This window comes from Alosa pseudoharengus, unplaced genomic scaffold (genome assembly GCF_046254945.1).
Source record: "Alosa pseudoharengus isolate Yale_2024_CS ecotype anadromous, Long Island Sound unplaced genomic scaffold, YU_APseudo_1.1 YU_APseudo_1.1_scf_11, whole genome shotgun sequence".
Lineage (NCBI taxonomy): Eukaryota > Metazoa > Chordata > Actinopteri > Clupeiformes > Clupeidae > Alosa > Alosa pseudoharengus.
The window spans coordinates 12,536,603-12,553,328 of NW_027468576.1; the positions used below are offsets into that span (position 1 = coordinate 12,536,603).

The 16,726-nt window shown below is 39.1% G+C and overlaps 1 long non-coding RNA gene across 1 annotated transcript; it reads right to left on the reverse strand.

Moving 5' to 3' along the window:
• Positions 1-312: 312 nt before the first annotated feature.
• On the reverse strand, positions 313-15,765 carry LOC143114733 (uncharacterized). The gene is made up of 3 exons (XR_012984985.1): positions 15,404-15,765; positions 1,646-1,691; positions 313-1,355 (listed from the first exon to the last, which is right to left on the reverse strand). It is a non-coding gene; the product is annotated as an uncharacterized LOC143114733 (long non-coding RNA).
• Positions 15,766-16,726: the final 961 nt, after the last annotated feature.

Consider the following 16,726-nt stretch of genomic DNA (forward strand, 5'->3'; position numbering starts at 1 on the left):
CGCCGTCTACACCAGTTCCTGTGGTCAAGAGGTCATCAGGAAGAACAATCAAGACTCCTGTAAAGTTCAAGGACTTTGTCCGATAAATGCTTGGTTTAAAAGAAATGAAAGTTAACAGTCTAAGTTGTAAAAGAAAAACTATAGAATAAGTTAGAATATGTTCTTTACAGGAAGTTTACTGTAATGTTTTAGTACAGTCAGTCAGTTTAAAAGAAACAGGGGTATAGAAATAGTGAACAGTGCGAAGAAGACCTGTTTAGAATGATTTGGTTATTGATCATTTGTTTAAGAAACAAACTTAAGGGTAAGATGTGATGAGACATAGCTTTTATTTTGATAAGGTCTCAGTCAATACTATTATCATACGTCACACGCACTGCATGTAAAGGGAGTTGAGATTCAGTTCAGCAAGGCATGACTTGTAATGTGTTAAGCTCCTTCAGTAAAGTTACATAAAGTACACTTCTTGTCCGTCCATTTCGTGACAGAATGTCTTTATTGTTGTTGTGTGTCCTGTGCTGTTGTTGTGTGTCCTGTGCTGTGCTGTCAATGTTGTTGGCATCTGCCGGTGCTTTTACTGTGTAGGCCTATGTGTTTTAGACACTCTGCTGCACACTAAATTTCCTTTTCTAAGGATAAATAAAGTGAAAACTTGAACTTGAAAACAAACCTTTGGTTCTCTGATGTCAGCTGTCTTTGTTATTTACATGATGATGTTCATGTAATAATTGCATTGGTAGGACATCCCACCATCCCTTTAAGCAGTTTAGTGAAGAGGCATATATAACAATATGAAATTATCACATTTTAGTTAAAGCAGTATCGATAATCAATAATGTCAATGTAATAGTGTAACATGAATTCTGAAGCCCATGTACAGTAGGCTACACCTTGTGTTGTGTAGCTCTCATAGTTTCCACTCCTCCCCTTACATATCATTGGCTACTTTAAACAGGGGCTGCAGGCATCACTTCAAAATGTGCCCCCCACTCAGTAATACAAAGACAAGACACTTTACATATTGATGATCACATCAAAAAGGAAAGTATATCTTCATGAAACAACAAAAGGGATAAAACTACATTCACATCTTGAATTCAACCTACACATGGCACATATGTATCATCAAAGTGAGGTCTAATTCTTCTCAGTTTGGTTACAAATGTATTCATTTATTAATGCTGGTTCACTATCAAGCACGTTATATTGCATTGCATTTCACACATGTAATTGGTTCCATGGTAGGCTATACATGGACTAAGCATAGCATTCTGATAGGCACTCTGTAGAGTGTAGAGATTTTCCTTTCACACCAATCACATGTTGGGTAGACCATGGATGGGCTCCTCTTGAATCTGACAAGAAAGAAAGACATGTGCATATGTGTTGTATAAACATATTGAAGTAAGTGGTGTAAAAGTTGGTATGTGCTGTCCCTCACAGTTGTAATTCACATTGAATATTCAAATATTTTAAAAAGCTAGCTAGGCTACCCACAAAAAGAGAGCATAAAGCATTCATAATAATACTAATAGTTTTATTAAACATTTAAAATGGTTTTATTTTTAAGCATTTAAGAATAGAATCTACTGTAAGTGAAAGATCTGCTAACTCTAACCTTGTGTTCAGACCAGAAGAGACTCACCCATGTACTGTAAGGACTTTCATTCTCTTCTTCAACTAGTCTGATACTGTAAGAGAAGAGAAATGATTTATTGCTGAAGGAGAGAAGGAAGCAATTGCAGCCTTTTCCAAACATACCTATCACAGGTTTAGGTCTGGGTAGGCTACTGTTAGTGTAGACCTAAACCTTAAAAAATGGTGGCATTTTGGTGGCAGCCGTGGCCTACTGGTTAGCGCTTCGGACTTGTAACCGTAGGCACGGCTGAAGTGCCCTTGAGCAAGGCACCAAACCCCTCACTGCTCCCCAACCGCCGCTGTTGTTGCAGGCAGCTCACTGCGCCGGGATTCGTGTGTGCTACTATGGCAAGCCATTTTAACATTTACCCGCTAGACTGGATATGTATTGCAGATATCTGTAATTCAGTTCTGCCTAGTCAAAACGAACATTTTAGATATCTAAATCTTCCTATCCATAATTGTCATTTCAGATATCCACAAACACATTCTTCCTAGGACAAATGACGCCACATTTGCCATTCATTTCTATGGGATTTATCATTACGGATATCTACAATTCAGTTGCAGATATCCACTATGTGAATTACAGATATTGTAGATATCTTGAATTAGAGTTTTGACTAGGCAAAATGACGTTAGAGATATCTGTATTGCTATGCAAAATAGGCCCGCATCCCACTTTAGGCGGAGCAGAGCGTGTTGTTGTTCAAATCATCAAATCACATAGCACCTGTTAACTGTTAACTTTGTAATTAGCACTAAGCAGCCCTCTGGCTGCTCTGACATGGTGCTAATTGCAACCCGGTCTCACGGCTTATCGTGAAGTCATCACGAAAATGAATGTATTCAAACGTGCTGCGATCACGATAAAGGCCCTTCTTTCGTGATAGGACAACGGTTCCCTGCTATATGTATTTTAATGCGCAGTGCGTAACACCGCCCCTATCGACGCTATCTGTGGTGACTGAGGGACAGAAGTAGGAGAGAAATTTGCGCACGTCGGCTTAAAAGAGATATTTTCACCGTCTTTGCATCAATTTAATGCGAAATTGCGTCGTAAAAATCTACCAGTGGTTTTGTACTTCGCCTCTGCAGCAGTTTTGGCCTGTTTTAAGCCATTTCTGCAGGCCTAGGCCTGCATGCAGATTGTGCCTTTAGTTGCCTTGTTGTATGACGCTTTTTTATTGTGAAAATAGGCCTACACATTTCCGCTATAAGTACAATAATAATGGCTTGATTCCTTGTCGTTTTTGTTTGCTCAGCTTAGGGTTGAAACAGGTCGAAAAAGCCGTGAGACGGGGAAAGTCGTGACCTGATAACGCTGGTTATGATGTCGCAACAGTGCATATGATTTTCACTTCAGTTGTAGTCTATGAATGAATAAATGAGTGAATGTATGCAATAGGCCTATTAGAAAATCCTCATCGTTTTAGTTTGCAAAGGTGGGCATGACATGTTCGTTGCGTGATTGTGGTAATGTTAGCTATCACGAAAATTAATCTATTCTATCGTGATACCATCACGTTATTTTGCAGATTTTGCGGACTAAATGCTCACTAATCTTAAATAAACAACTGTATTTGCTTATTGTATTTACTTACTGTGTTAGACTGTTACATTCATTGGTGCGGTGACCTTCTTAGGGTACATTTTCGTGGGACAGAAACTCTTGTCTGAATCGACTTATATATAGGCTATATATCATTTTAGGCTACATTAAAATTATATTACAGGAGTTACAGGACTGCATATTTGTGTAGGCTTTAAACATGCCTTAATTTAGGAAGGATATTTTATAATTGTCGATAGTATTTAAATTTACAATGGCAAGTTTGCCTTTCTGTACTTGGTTGTGTCTCTAACGTTCTCATCCAACCAGCCACGTATAGCAACCGTCGCTATGGGTAAACAAAACCTCATGGTGCGTTTGTAACCCAATGAATTGACACTTCCCATTATGATGCGCAATAATTCCCTGGTAGCCTCTAGATGCGTGCACGAGACAAATGTTAAAAAACAACAACACGAGACAAATGGTAAAAAACGACAACAGAAAACCGTCAATCGGTAAATGAAGAAGAAGTAGCACTACGTCTGATGAGAGACGGAGAGAAAGATTGAGAAGATACGGACGACTTCGAAATCATAATAGATACTTGGAACTACGGACACTTGGACACTTGGATACTTAAAAACGAACATTGGAAAACAATATAAAGATCCTCTTTCCCCTGCACGAAGCTTTGATGATCACCCTTTGACAAGAAAAGAAGAAAGAAGACTTTTCCCTTGTATTTTGTATAGTACTGGAATCCTGACTGGTTTTTGTTGTACCCTGAACAAACCCCTTTGCCTTGCCCTGGAACTCTTGGATACCTTCTGGATTTCCCTCATCGTCCTGGATTTGGATTCATCATCGTCACCATCTACATCAACTTGCCCCTTCCTTTTTGGACTGCCTGTTAGGCTACACATCCCCTTACCCTTGTGATTGTGGTAGGATCTGGACATTACACTTTGCAGAAGTTGGACTGAACCATTTCCCCTTTTCATTTATTTTCTTTTCTTTATTATTTTCTTGAGTGCACTCACATTTTGATTTGGGTTGGGTTTTATTTTGTTTAATTTATAGTATATAATAATATTGGATAATAAATATAAGACAAGATATTAGGTAATATAGTATAAGGTTAGGATAATATATTAATAGTATTTTAAAAAGGAAAATACAATTAGACTTAGATATTAAATAGAACAAAAATATAAAGTAGTACATGGATATATAAATACAATAAATTGAATATTAGAATAGAACATATAAAATAGCATAATAGAATAGTAAACAGATATAACAATATAGCTGCAAGCAGCAATGAGGCGGCCAAGCAGGTAAGCAGTTGAGCAGAAGTTGGGATTGGATTGGACTGGACTGGACTTGACTGTGTTGTGTTAGATTGGAATGGATTGGACTTGATTGGATTGGATTGGATTGGATTGGATTGGACTGGACTGGATTCAAAGGTCACTGAATTTATTGTGTGTCCTGAAGATGTACTCCTAAGACCACATACCAAGTTTGGTTTAAATCGGTGAAAGTGTTGATAATTATAGCACCCCTAGTGGTGAAAGGTCACCAAAATAATTATGCAATCTTAATATGGGGTCATGACTCCACATACCAAGTTTGGTTTAAATCGGTGAAAGTGTTGATAATTATAGCACCCCTAGTGGTCAAAGTATATCAAATGTATTGTGCGTCCTCAGGATCGGGTCCCGAGTCCATATACCAAGTTTGGTTTTGATACGTAAAGGCGTTACTGAGATATGAGCTAATTTCCTGTATCTCTAGCGCCCCCCTAGTGGTCAAAATACTCCAAATTTATTTTGCGTCCTCAGGATGGGGTCTCAAGTTCATGTACTAAGTTTGGTAAAGATATGTGTAAGCATTGCTGAGATATGAGCCAACTTCCTGTGATTATAGCGCCACACAGTGGTCAAAATTTACCACATTTCTTGAGCCTCCTCCTAATTGGGTCCTGAGCCCATGTATCAAGTTTGGTTTTGATACGTGAAAGCATTGCTGAGATATCCCTTCACTTCCTGCTTGGTGGCTTCGCCGCCAATTTTTATTGGCTGTTACGGGCGAACGGTTTCAGGTTTGAAGACAAAAAGGGATAACTTTTTTGAGGCTTGGACTGAAGATTATGTGCGTCAAGTTTGGTGTCAATCGGACAAACTTTGTGACCTGTGAAAACCTTTAGGTGTTTTTGATTAAATCCATTAAATCAAACATAACTGATTTTGTAGGGCTGAAACAGGGCTGAGTATTGCTACCGCCTCCGCCAGCCATCCCCCCCACCAATTCACCCCTGCCCGTCCCACCCTGTCCCTGCACGCACGCATTAGAATTAACTGGATGGAACATGTTGTCATCAGTTTCACATCCAAAAATAAAAGATCGATAAAACACATCAGCAACTACAGATCAAAATGCAATATTGCTAATTGCAGCACCCCCTACAGGTCAAAGGTCAAAACATTTTTGAGCGTCCTCCTAATGGGGTCATGAATCTATGTAGTAAGTTTGGTTATGATACATGGCAGGGTTGCTGAGATATGAGCTCACTTCCTGTTTGGCGGCTTCGCCGCAAATTTCGATTGGCTATTACAGCCGAATGCTTCTGTCAATTGTTCCAGAAAGCAATGCAATGATAAGGCATGGTCTGAAGATGGTCTCTGCCAATTTTGGTGAGGATCCGCTGAAATTTGTGACCTGCGAAAACTTGTACGTGTTTTTGATTAAATCCAATATGGCGGCCGAATCAATTATGATGACATCACAAGTTGGCTTGGGTCGGCCTAAGGACCTCCAACAGTATTAGCAGACACCACTAGTGCGTTTTAATTCTAAGCACAACAGCAGCTACAGGCCAAAAGGCATGTTTCTTAATTACAGCGCCCCCTAGAGGTCAAAGGTCACCAGATTTCTTGAGCGTCCCCGTGATTGGGTCCTGAGTCCATGCTTCAAGTTTGGCTTTCATACATGCAAGGGTTGTTGAGATATGAGCTCACTTCCTGTTTGGCGGCTTTGCCGCAAATTTCGATTGGCTGTTACAGCCTAATGCTTCTGTCAATTGTTCCAGAAAGCAATGCACTGATAAGGCATGGTCTGAAGATGGCCTCTGCCAATTTTGGCGAGGATCCGCTGAAATTTGTGACCTGCGAAAACTTGTACGTGTTTTTGATTAAATCCAATATGGCGGCCGAATCAATTACGATGACATCACAATTTGGCTTGGGTCGGCCTAAGGACCTCCAACAGTATTACCAGACACCACTAATGCGTTTTAATTCTAAGCACAACAGCAGCTACAGGCCAAAAGGCATGTTTCTTAATTACAGCGCCCCCTAGAGGTCAAAGGTCACCAGATTTCTTGAGCGTCCCCCTGATTGGGTCCTTTGTCCATGGACTAAGTTTGGTTATGATAGATGAATGGGTTGCTGAGATATGAGCTCACTTCCTGTTTGGCGGCTTCGCCGCAAAATTCGATTGGCTGTTACGCGCTAACGGTTTTAGTTCCGAAGACAAAAAGCAATGCATTAATGAGGCATGGTCAGTAGATGATATCTTTGAAGTTTGGTATCGATCGGACAAAATTTGTGAACTGTGAAGACTTTTAAGTGTTTTTGATGAAATCCAATATGGCGGAAAGTCCGTCATGGCGGAAATTGACGTCATAGGGTGCGTTGAACTCGGCTTGGTCCAAGGATTCCAACGATACCTCATTTTTGACAATCGGCCATACGGGTCAAAAGTTACGTGCGTGAACGCACATCCAACTTTGGCCTGTTGGTGGCGCTAGAGCGCTTAAGTTGCCGACATGAAACTTGGTGACATTAATCATGGGTCTAATTAGTGTGCCAAATTTCACAACTTTTCACCAGACGGTTCTATGTGCTGCCATAGACTTCAATGGCAGAGGAATAATAATAAGAAACAGTAGAAACACAATGGGTGCCTTGGCAGCTTCGCTGCTTGGCCCCCAATAATACATCTCTTTTAATATTGATATTGAAATAACTTAAACTGAATTGAATGACTTTGACCTGTGAAATAAACTATATATTTTTATTATAAACTTTATCCACGAGTGTGTGTGTTGTCTTTGGGGTCAGTACTAGAATCTGGTCTAGTAAAAACCTACACCAATCTCCACTGAACCTAGATATTAGACTATAGACTGTTCCTGCACAAGTATAGGCCATTACCCTGTCGTGCAGGTTACACGTTCATGAGCAACTGGGAAGTGGGAGGTTAGGGGATTGGTCCAATTTGCTTAGGCTTACTTATCTAATATTTTTTGTGTAGTTATGTTTTGTAACTGCAACTCAAACCAGCTGCAACTGCAAGGATATAAAATATTAAGACAGTACTTTTTCATTATGATTGATATTTTGGCGCAATTTTGTGCCACGCGTCACTGTGTGCGACGATCCCAGAAACCATTGCCCAGCGCGACTCCACGGTAAGTACAGCCAGAGAATATCTAATAAGGGGAGAACTGCCACTCTCGGAAAACTTCGGGTTTCTGAACTGGTTGCAGTTCCTTCTGTTGTTCCACAAGAGGGCGCTCGTCCACGAGTGCAGAATGCATGGAGGTCTATGGAGCTGTACCCCTCAAAATCCACTTTTCTCGGGATATTTTTTTTTTCAAGTAATTTGAATATTGTATTCGAAAGGGGAGGCAAAGAAAATACACTTGGTTGAGTATTATATTTTTTAAAGTCACTTAATTGTTCTAAAAAGCCTTTCAAACATGTCAGTGATGTCATTCATTATGCATAATGCTAGCGTGTTATGGGCAACAACGACCCAACCTGTAAGAAAGCAAAAGGACATAAGTACTCATTCATTCAACTTTTGACCTATAACCCATGTTGAAGTTATACAAACTACAATCAAATCTGAGATTTGTCAACGACAATCAAGTGAAAGAGACAAATCTAGCCGTCTAGCTCCATTGACTCCCATTCATTCTGCACTCATGGCGATCGCCCCCAGTGGAACTCTGGTGGAACTGCAACCAAAATTCGGTACAATGGGACTTAATACGGAGTGGTCAGGCTCTCCGTAGACGGGCTCTGGTACAGCAGTCAAATAAGCAAGAGAAATGAATAAGCATTTACAAATGTCCAAAATGACGAAGTTTTGGGCAAAAAACCCTCCCAAACATGTTGTTGTATTTGTTGATTTCGACCCCCACTGTAAGAGCTGTATTAGTAAGAGACTGAGATAACACAACTTTGTTGCATCAAAATGAAATGCAAAGTAGCTAGCCAGAGCCTCTGCTAGCTAGCTAGATTAGCTAATTAGGAGCTCTTGGTTTATTGATGTTGATTTGGACATGTACTTTTGGCATTGGCAGATATTACCAGTGTTGGGAGTAATGCGTTACAAAAGTAATGTAATTACTGTAATATATTGCTGTTTGCGGTAACGCGGTAATGTAAGGCATTAAAATCGGGTAATATTTACTCGGTACAAACTTCAGTAACGCGCGTTACAATGCAGTTTAACCCAAAATTAAGCGCTTGTTTAAAATAGTAGAACTTTATCTCCTGATACTGGTTGAATATGACTGTGGCTGCAGCAGACTCGCAGGCGGACTCTATTTGCGGGATGGACATAAGCCTACACTCATTATTTTCAGTTTGTCAGAGACAAGGTTATGAAGAACATAATAGTTAGTGCACTTTGTGTGCGAAACCGAAAGATCTCTCAGCTCGCGAAATAGCACAAGTAAATTAATGAAACATCTAAAGTAGTGCCACGCTAATCTTTTTGATTCTTGATAAAACACAAACTATGCTGTTGTGCATGTCAGCTTTGTGCTGTGAACTTAAATTAAAGAGAATAAAGGGATAGAAATGCAGAAAAAGATTGTGTAGCCTGGCAGTGCCACCGCTCCCACCACGCGCATCACACACTTTGCGTCGGGCACCAAAGGACAGAGGGGGCACCCAAATGTAACCAATGAATAGTAGCTTTACTGCAAACTGCGTTTCACTCTTCATCAATAACGTTTACAATGTCAAAATGCACTAACACGATGTTACATGCAAGTTTGATACCTTTTGGGTTCTCTCAATCACCACGTAGTAGGCCTACTAGAATTGGTGGGTCTTCAATCATTCGTTTTCCAAGCATTTAGGCTACATGAAGCACATGATATGCTGAGTCGACTGAAACACATTCCATTCAGATAGCTAGGTGGATACCAGGCTCATAATTCACTTGTATTCGCAAAACGAAATGTGAAGCAACATGTCATTGCATACTTCCATTTCCAAAGCAATGAAGGTTGCTTAAAACAACTTAACATTGTGCATATTATTGTTAATATTGTGCTATCAATGTAACTCAAACAAATAAGGCTTGTAAACAAGAGCTGGCAAAAGGGCATTATGACAACGTAAAGATCAATGCTCTTAAAGTGACAGTGCACCATTTATAAGTAAAACAGCATTTCTTCAGAAATTAATGTTTAAAAATACACAGTAATGGTCTGTAAATAATAGGCCTTTTATTTTACTTTAGGTGTTTGAGTTATCATTTAAATGTCACTTACTCAAAGCCACTCACTTAGGGCACCGAAATGGCCAGCAGGCCACCATCTTGACATGTCTTTATTAAAGGAACCGGATGTAAAAATTGCAATTAATCATAAAATTGCCCTGATATGTCACTAGACATTAAGAAATCATGTTCATTTCAAATACTTATATCACTGACAACAGTAGTCTGGCCAGGATATTGTCATTTAAAAAGTGAAGTTGCAGCCCTCAACTGATGTTGATGTTGTCATGTTTTGTTTTGGCCTAATGCGCCACCCTCCACCTATCTACTAATCACAAAGTCAGTAGTGTTTCGTCATCCGGTTGCCAACTCTGCCAGTCAGAGGGGAGGGGAAGGGGATACACCGCTCTACAGTAATTTAAAAGTGATTCTATACCCGTTTTGGCCACAATCTTACATACGGTTCCTTTAAGCTTTGATTTACAATATAGTAGGCTCTCTATTGATTTTAATGAGTAGGCCTAGGCCTTAAAGTTACAGTATTTCTATCACAATTTACCAGACTTTGACCTTTTGTCGGTTTTTAACATTCTGACTATGATTGTTCCTTGTATTGCATTATGAGCACTGCGCCTATTGCATTCTACTGTTGCCTTAAGCCTAGCTCAGTCATTATGCTATACCACATCTGCCTCCATTGGAAGAGCAAGCTGCATTGAGCGTAATAAACTGCATTTAGAATGGCAAATCCATATTTCTAGATATTTTGGTGAAAGTAACTTAAAAGTAATGCAATAGTAGTGTAATGCCTTACAATTCAGAGACAGTAATATTATAATGTAACAAATTACTTTGAAATGACAGTAATAAGTAATGCATAGTACATTACGATTTTGAAGTAACTTGCCCAACACTGGATATTACATACATATATATATGTGTGTAACACGTTTGCACCTCATTTCTGCGCCAGTGTTTAGGGCTCAACATGAACTCTTTGAAGTGGTTGCCAACTGGACAACCAGGCATGGGCTTTTGCTAAATGGTTGACATCCTGTTCATGTACTACTTAGTTAAACGCTTTAAGTCTGGCAAGGTAAAGTTTATACAAGTACTCTGATTAGCTTCTATGTTGTTCCTGTTCGTTCATCAATTTGAATCATCCAGACCAAAAGGATGTGTTCAAAATATTATGATAGAACCCCTGCTCACACAATGACTTCATTTTAAAGTTATTTTGTATGATATTGTGATTGCATGAATGAACAAGAGCAGCATTTCCTTAATTTCTTAGCCTAGTATTCATATTCTAATATGTAGTTTGGTGATCTATTCTATTTTTATTTGTTCTTCTCTTTCTCTGCAGCTTCCTTAACCCTTGATCTTTTCAAATACTTATTAGTAGCATCTACATAACATAAAAATATAGTACTTGGTAGTAGCCTATAGTAGCTAGAATTAAATGTAAATGTCTCACTTTGGCCTATAGGACACTGACTGGATCTGCTCCTAGTTATTTTAACTCAATAATCAAGGCGTATATCCCCAACCGCCCACTGCGGCCTTCTGATGAGCGTCTGTTATGTCGACCAACACAACAGGTCTAATTCAAGACTCTTTTCCTTAGTGGTTCTATGTTGGTGGAATGAGTTGCCCAGTGCTCTCCGTTCCTGTGGTAGTTTTGGGTCGTTTAAGAGGGGTCTAAGAGGGGTCTAAAGACATTCCTGTTCAATAAAATATTGTTTTATTTCCTTTAGGCTGTTGATTAATTTGACATTATTGTTTATTATTGATATTCTCCCTAATGTAGTCTTACCATGTTCTTGTTTTTTTATATTATTGATTGAATGGACATTATTGTTTATTATTGCTTTTCCCCCTCATTTTCATTGCTTATTTTATTAGGCTATTGATTGAATCGACATATTATGTTGTTTTTTGTATTTTTGTGTCGCTTTGGACAAAGGTGTCCCATAAAATCCCATAACCACAAAGACTTGTTTTAGAGCAATTTTTGTCTTGTATGTTGTTACTCTCTTTACTGTTGTATTGTGTTCTCTCTCTCTCTCCTGCTGTCTTACTCTCTCTCTCACCCCCCTCTCTCCCTCCCTCCCTTCCCTCCTCTCTGTCTTGTCTTTTGTCTGTCCCTGTGTGTTTGTAATGTGATATTGTGTGCCATGTCTGGTGGACTGTGTCCTGAAGGTGCTGTGCAGTCCAGTGTCATCGCAGGACAGTCCATAGTTGTGGTTACAATGAATGGTAAGAAGAACACCGTAGAAGTGGCTGCAGAATTTCATCCACAGCTGTTTGCTGATCACACCCCATATCTACAGTACTCCCTCTCACTTTCTGTCCCAACTATGCACATATATAAATCATGATTATGTTACATTCATACATGTTACATTGTGGAACACATCCAGAAGTTTTCTTTATCATGGTTGGAAATCCAGAGGTGTCAATAGGTTGTGTGTTGATTAGATTGGCTGGGCCCACCTATGAACCAATGAGTGCCTTACAAAAATGTTTGTAGGAATGTCCTCCTGATCCATCCTTAAGTCAAAGGTTCCCATATCAGTGTCCCTCAGTCACCACAGATAGCGTCGATAGGGGCGGTGTAACGCACTGCCCAAATACATATAGCAGGGAACCGTTGTCCTATCACGAAAGAAGGGCCTTTATCGTGATCGCAGCACGTTTGAATACATTCATTTTCGTAATGACTTCACGATAAGCCGTGATACCGGGTTGTAATTAGCACCATGTCAGAGCAGCCAGAGGGCGAAGGAGTTTTTAATCGTCTTTTTAATGCTGCAGCCTATGCAAGACAGGAGCTGGCAGCAAGAATTGATGATTCAATGTTGCTTTGATTTTTTCAATTACAGCCAAGTAAGTTTCCTGTAGATGGTGCTGGTGCATTTAGTCAGAGGCGGACAGAGTACACAGCTTCATTACTTGAGTAAAAGTACAGATACCCTTTGCTCAATTTTACTCAAGTACAAGTAAAAGTACAACAGTCAGATGCCTACTTAAGTAAAAGTACTGAAGTACTTGTTTTTAAAAGTACTTGAGTATCAAGAGTACAAGAGTAGCCTACATTTTCGAAATATTGCATTACTACTGCTACAGTGCTCACATTTATGTACAGAAACGTCCTACATGGAGTTATGAAAAATTTTAATGTTAATACCTTGGAGAATGTAAAAGGAATTGAAAGTAAAATCAAGTCATTTTCATCTTTTTACCATGTTGCCAGGGATGAGCAGTATTTCTAATACATGTATTTAAAATACATATTTCAAATACAAAATACTATTTTGTAATTGAAACACTTGAAGCGAAAACTATCATTAACTTGTTAATAAAGTTGAAATAGTCTGGCGAGGTGGGGCCACAGGTTGGCACATTCCCAGGATGGACTTGCTGCGTCTTCATCCATTGTTTCGTCCATGGTTTTGTCTTTTATCTAAATCTGACCATGGAGTTGATTTTGGCGGAAAGCTGAAGGTGATTGCTGATAGGCTGTCACAATCAGTGGCGCCTGCACAATCCAATCACGTTTGAGAGGGAAATAACAAATTGAGGGTTTCTGAGATTTTTCTCTTTTTTTTAGAAGTAGTAACGGGTACTCACGGTTATGGATAGAAATGTAGTGGAGTAAAGAGTACAATATTTGCCTCTCAAATGTACTTGAGTAAAGTCATGAGTACTCCCCAAAAATGATACTCGAGTAAAGTACAGATCCCTCAAAACTGTACTCAAGTACTGTACTCAAGTAAATGTACTCCGTTACTGTCCGGCTCTGCATTTAGTAGCCTAGGCCTACTAATTTATGTAGGCTACGAAACAGAGATCAAGCCAGTTGATAATGTGAGAGTCCAATAAACCACACGGTGTCCCTGAGTTTTAGTTATTTTAGATGTCAACAAGACATTACAGCCATGACTGCTTCTTCTTCTTCCATTCATAGAAATAAGGAAATAAGCCCACTTCTTCTTCGATTATGTTGGTGAGGGGAAATTAGCCTACGGACAGAGAATGTCTAATAAGTAGACGGGCTCTGCTACGGATCTAAAGAGCAACGTCTTGCACAATAATTTGCACTAGTCATAATGACATTTGAGATCTTCACCTTTCATTCTGCCTAGTCAAAACTGAATTAAAGATATCTGCAATTGTCATTTAAGATGTGTGACGAGTTAAATGTTGTTTTCAATGAAGTGATGACAGATATCTGTAATTCAGTTTTGCCTAGTCAAAACTAAATTACAGATATCTCTATCTGACGTTTCGACTAGTCACAATTACGTTACAGATATCTTGAATGACAATTCCAACTATCCAAAATGTAATTGCGACTAGTTAGAAAGACGTTGTTGATATCTAAAATGTTAATTCCGGATAGTCAAACTTAGCGGGTAAATGTTAAAATGGCAAGCCATACTTCATTTGTCCTAGGAAGAATGTCTTTGTGGATATCTGAAATGACAATTATGGATAGGAAGAATGTAGTTGCGGATATCTAAAATGTTCGTTTTGACTAGGCAAAACTGAATTACAGATATCTGCAATACATATCCAGTCTAGCGGGTAAAGCCATAACGAAACAGAGATCAAGCCAGTTGATAACATGAGAGTCTAATAAACCACACGGTGTCCCTGAGTTTTAGTTATTTTAGATGTCAACAAGACATTACAGCCATGACTGCTTCTTCTTCTTCCATTCATAGAAATAAGGAAATAAGCCCACTTCATCTTCGATTATGTTGGGGAGGGGAAATTAGCCTACGGATCTAAAGAGCAATATCTTGCACAATAATTTGTACTAGTCATAATGACGTTTGAGATATCTTCAACTTTCATTCTGCCTAGTCAAAACTGAATTAAAGATATCTGCAATTGTCATTTAAGATGTGTGACGAGTTGAATGTTGTTTTTAATGACGTGATAACAGATATCTGTAATTCAGTTTTGCCTAGTCAAAACTGAATTACAGATAGGCTATCTGACGTTTCGACTAGTCACAATTACGTTCCAGATATCTTGAATGACAATTCCACCTATCCAAAATGTAATTGCGAATAGTCAGAAAGACGTTGTTGATATCTACAATGTTAATTCTGGATAGTCAAACTTAGCGGGTAAATGTTAAAATGGCTTGCCATATTGCTTCACCTCACTGTGTGCTGAGTGTGTTTCACTAATTCACGGATTGGGATAAATGCAGAGACCAAATTTCCCTCACAGGATCAAAAGAATAGGCTATATATAGGCTACTTATATACTTAAAATCCACGAGAGGGTGCTCTTCGTGTAGCAGGATAATGACGTCATAAACAAACAACTTTCCTTGCTTTCGAACCTCTATTAGGCCTAATATTTAATAATTATAAGTCCCGTCTGTTTTCCCCTTTTGATTACTTTCTGTGTTTATGGGCATGTTCGTCATGTTATGTCATATTCAACTTTTTCACGGCATAAGCATGATACACTTTTTCAAGAGCGTTTTACAATGTCTTTTCTATACAAATGGGCCGAACATTAGCCTATACATTTACAATCAGTCGTATAGCATAGCCTATTATTAGGAAATAGATGCGGGAGAGTTACTTAGGCTATCGCAAACATTAATTTCACATAACGCACATAACGGTGGAAGTGCCCCTGGGTGTCAACTATACAGACCTTGGCAAACTCCAAACACGTCCACTCTAAACGAGTGGAAGGGCGGGTACACGCACTTGAGCCCCTGGTCGCATATCCCGCGCAGATCCAATTGGCCGCCACAGTTCTCTCCCTTCACCTTGGCGCAAACATTGCAGCACCCGCAAATACTACGCACCAGCCCCCCTTTGCAATCCTCCGGATCCTTGCATGTCACTTTATGACAAGGAATGCATAACAGAGTCTGGCAGGTTGTCACAAAAAGGATAATAATTTGGAGGATGAGAATGTATTTCGCAAAAAGATGCATGCTGGAGGAGGCCGATGCAAGCTGTTTTAATCCTGGAGATCCAATTTTGTTTTCCGACACAACTTGAACTTCAAAATGCTTGTGTCTCTCTCTCTCTGTCTATCCGTTTAAATGCAATATGATTGCACAATCCGTCCCTGCCCCCGCCCCGCCTCGCCCCCACCACTTCAGTATTGTCTTGCTTAGTAGAGGAAAAGCCTTCAAGAGTTTAGAGGTAGGCTATAGCCTACTCAAAACAAACATGTTTTTACATTCTTGTCTATTTTATGAAATAAGGCGCTCTATAAAATATTGGTAACACCCACTTTATAAATCAACCAGTAGGCCAATGCATAAGCCATTATAAACACATTAATAAAGATGCATATGGCATTCATTAAGCCTGACATGATAGGTCACACATCAGGGACGTTGTTAGGCCTATTTTTTATTTATTTATTTTATTTATTTATTTATTTATTTATTGGTGAAAATTAACGTTGGACATACATGACACCCATTACTCTCAGTGGTATATCTCACGAACTCAACGCATGGTAAATCATATACATGCTATCAGAATAAACAGCAGACCTTACCGGACACAACGATATAAAGCATTCTTCTGTACAGTAGCCTTAAGCCGTTTCCGAGTTTTGAAATTGCAGCAAACTTCTACATGGTATGACTTTGGGCTGAAATTCTAATGTAGCCTAATAGCAGCCCAAAATAATGAACTTGGTTTCCATATCAAAGAATCAAAAGTTGATCATGGCATGCACAAATCAGCTTTTGAATATATATTTCAACCATCATGCTTTAGATGACATGAATGCAACAATCATGAGACATAACTTATTTTTCCTTGACATAAAGGCTGACATAAGATATATGGACATCATACTTTCCCAGATATGGGTAGCCTATATTGTCTTGAAAACGATATAGCCTAACATAATAGATGGCCCTTGCAATGACCTTAATAGTAAAATTACACTGAAAATAGCCTAGGCTTCAAATTACTAATATATGACTTATCTGGTTAAAACGTGTCA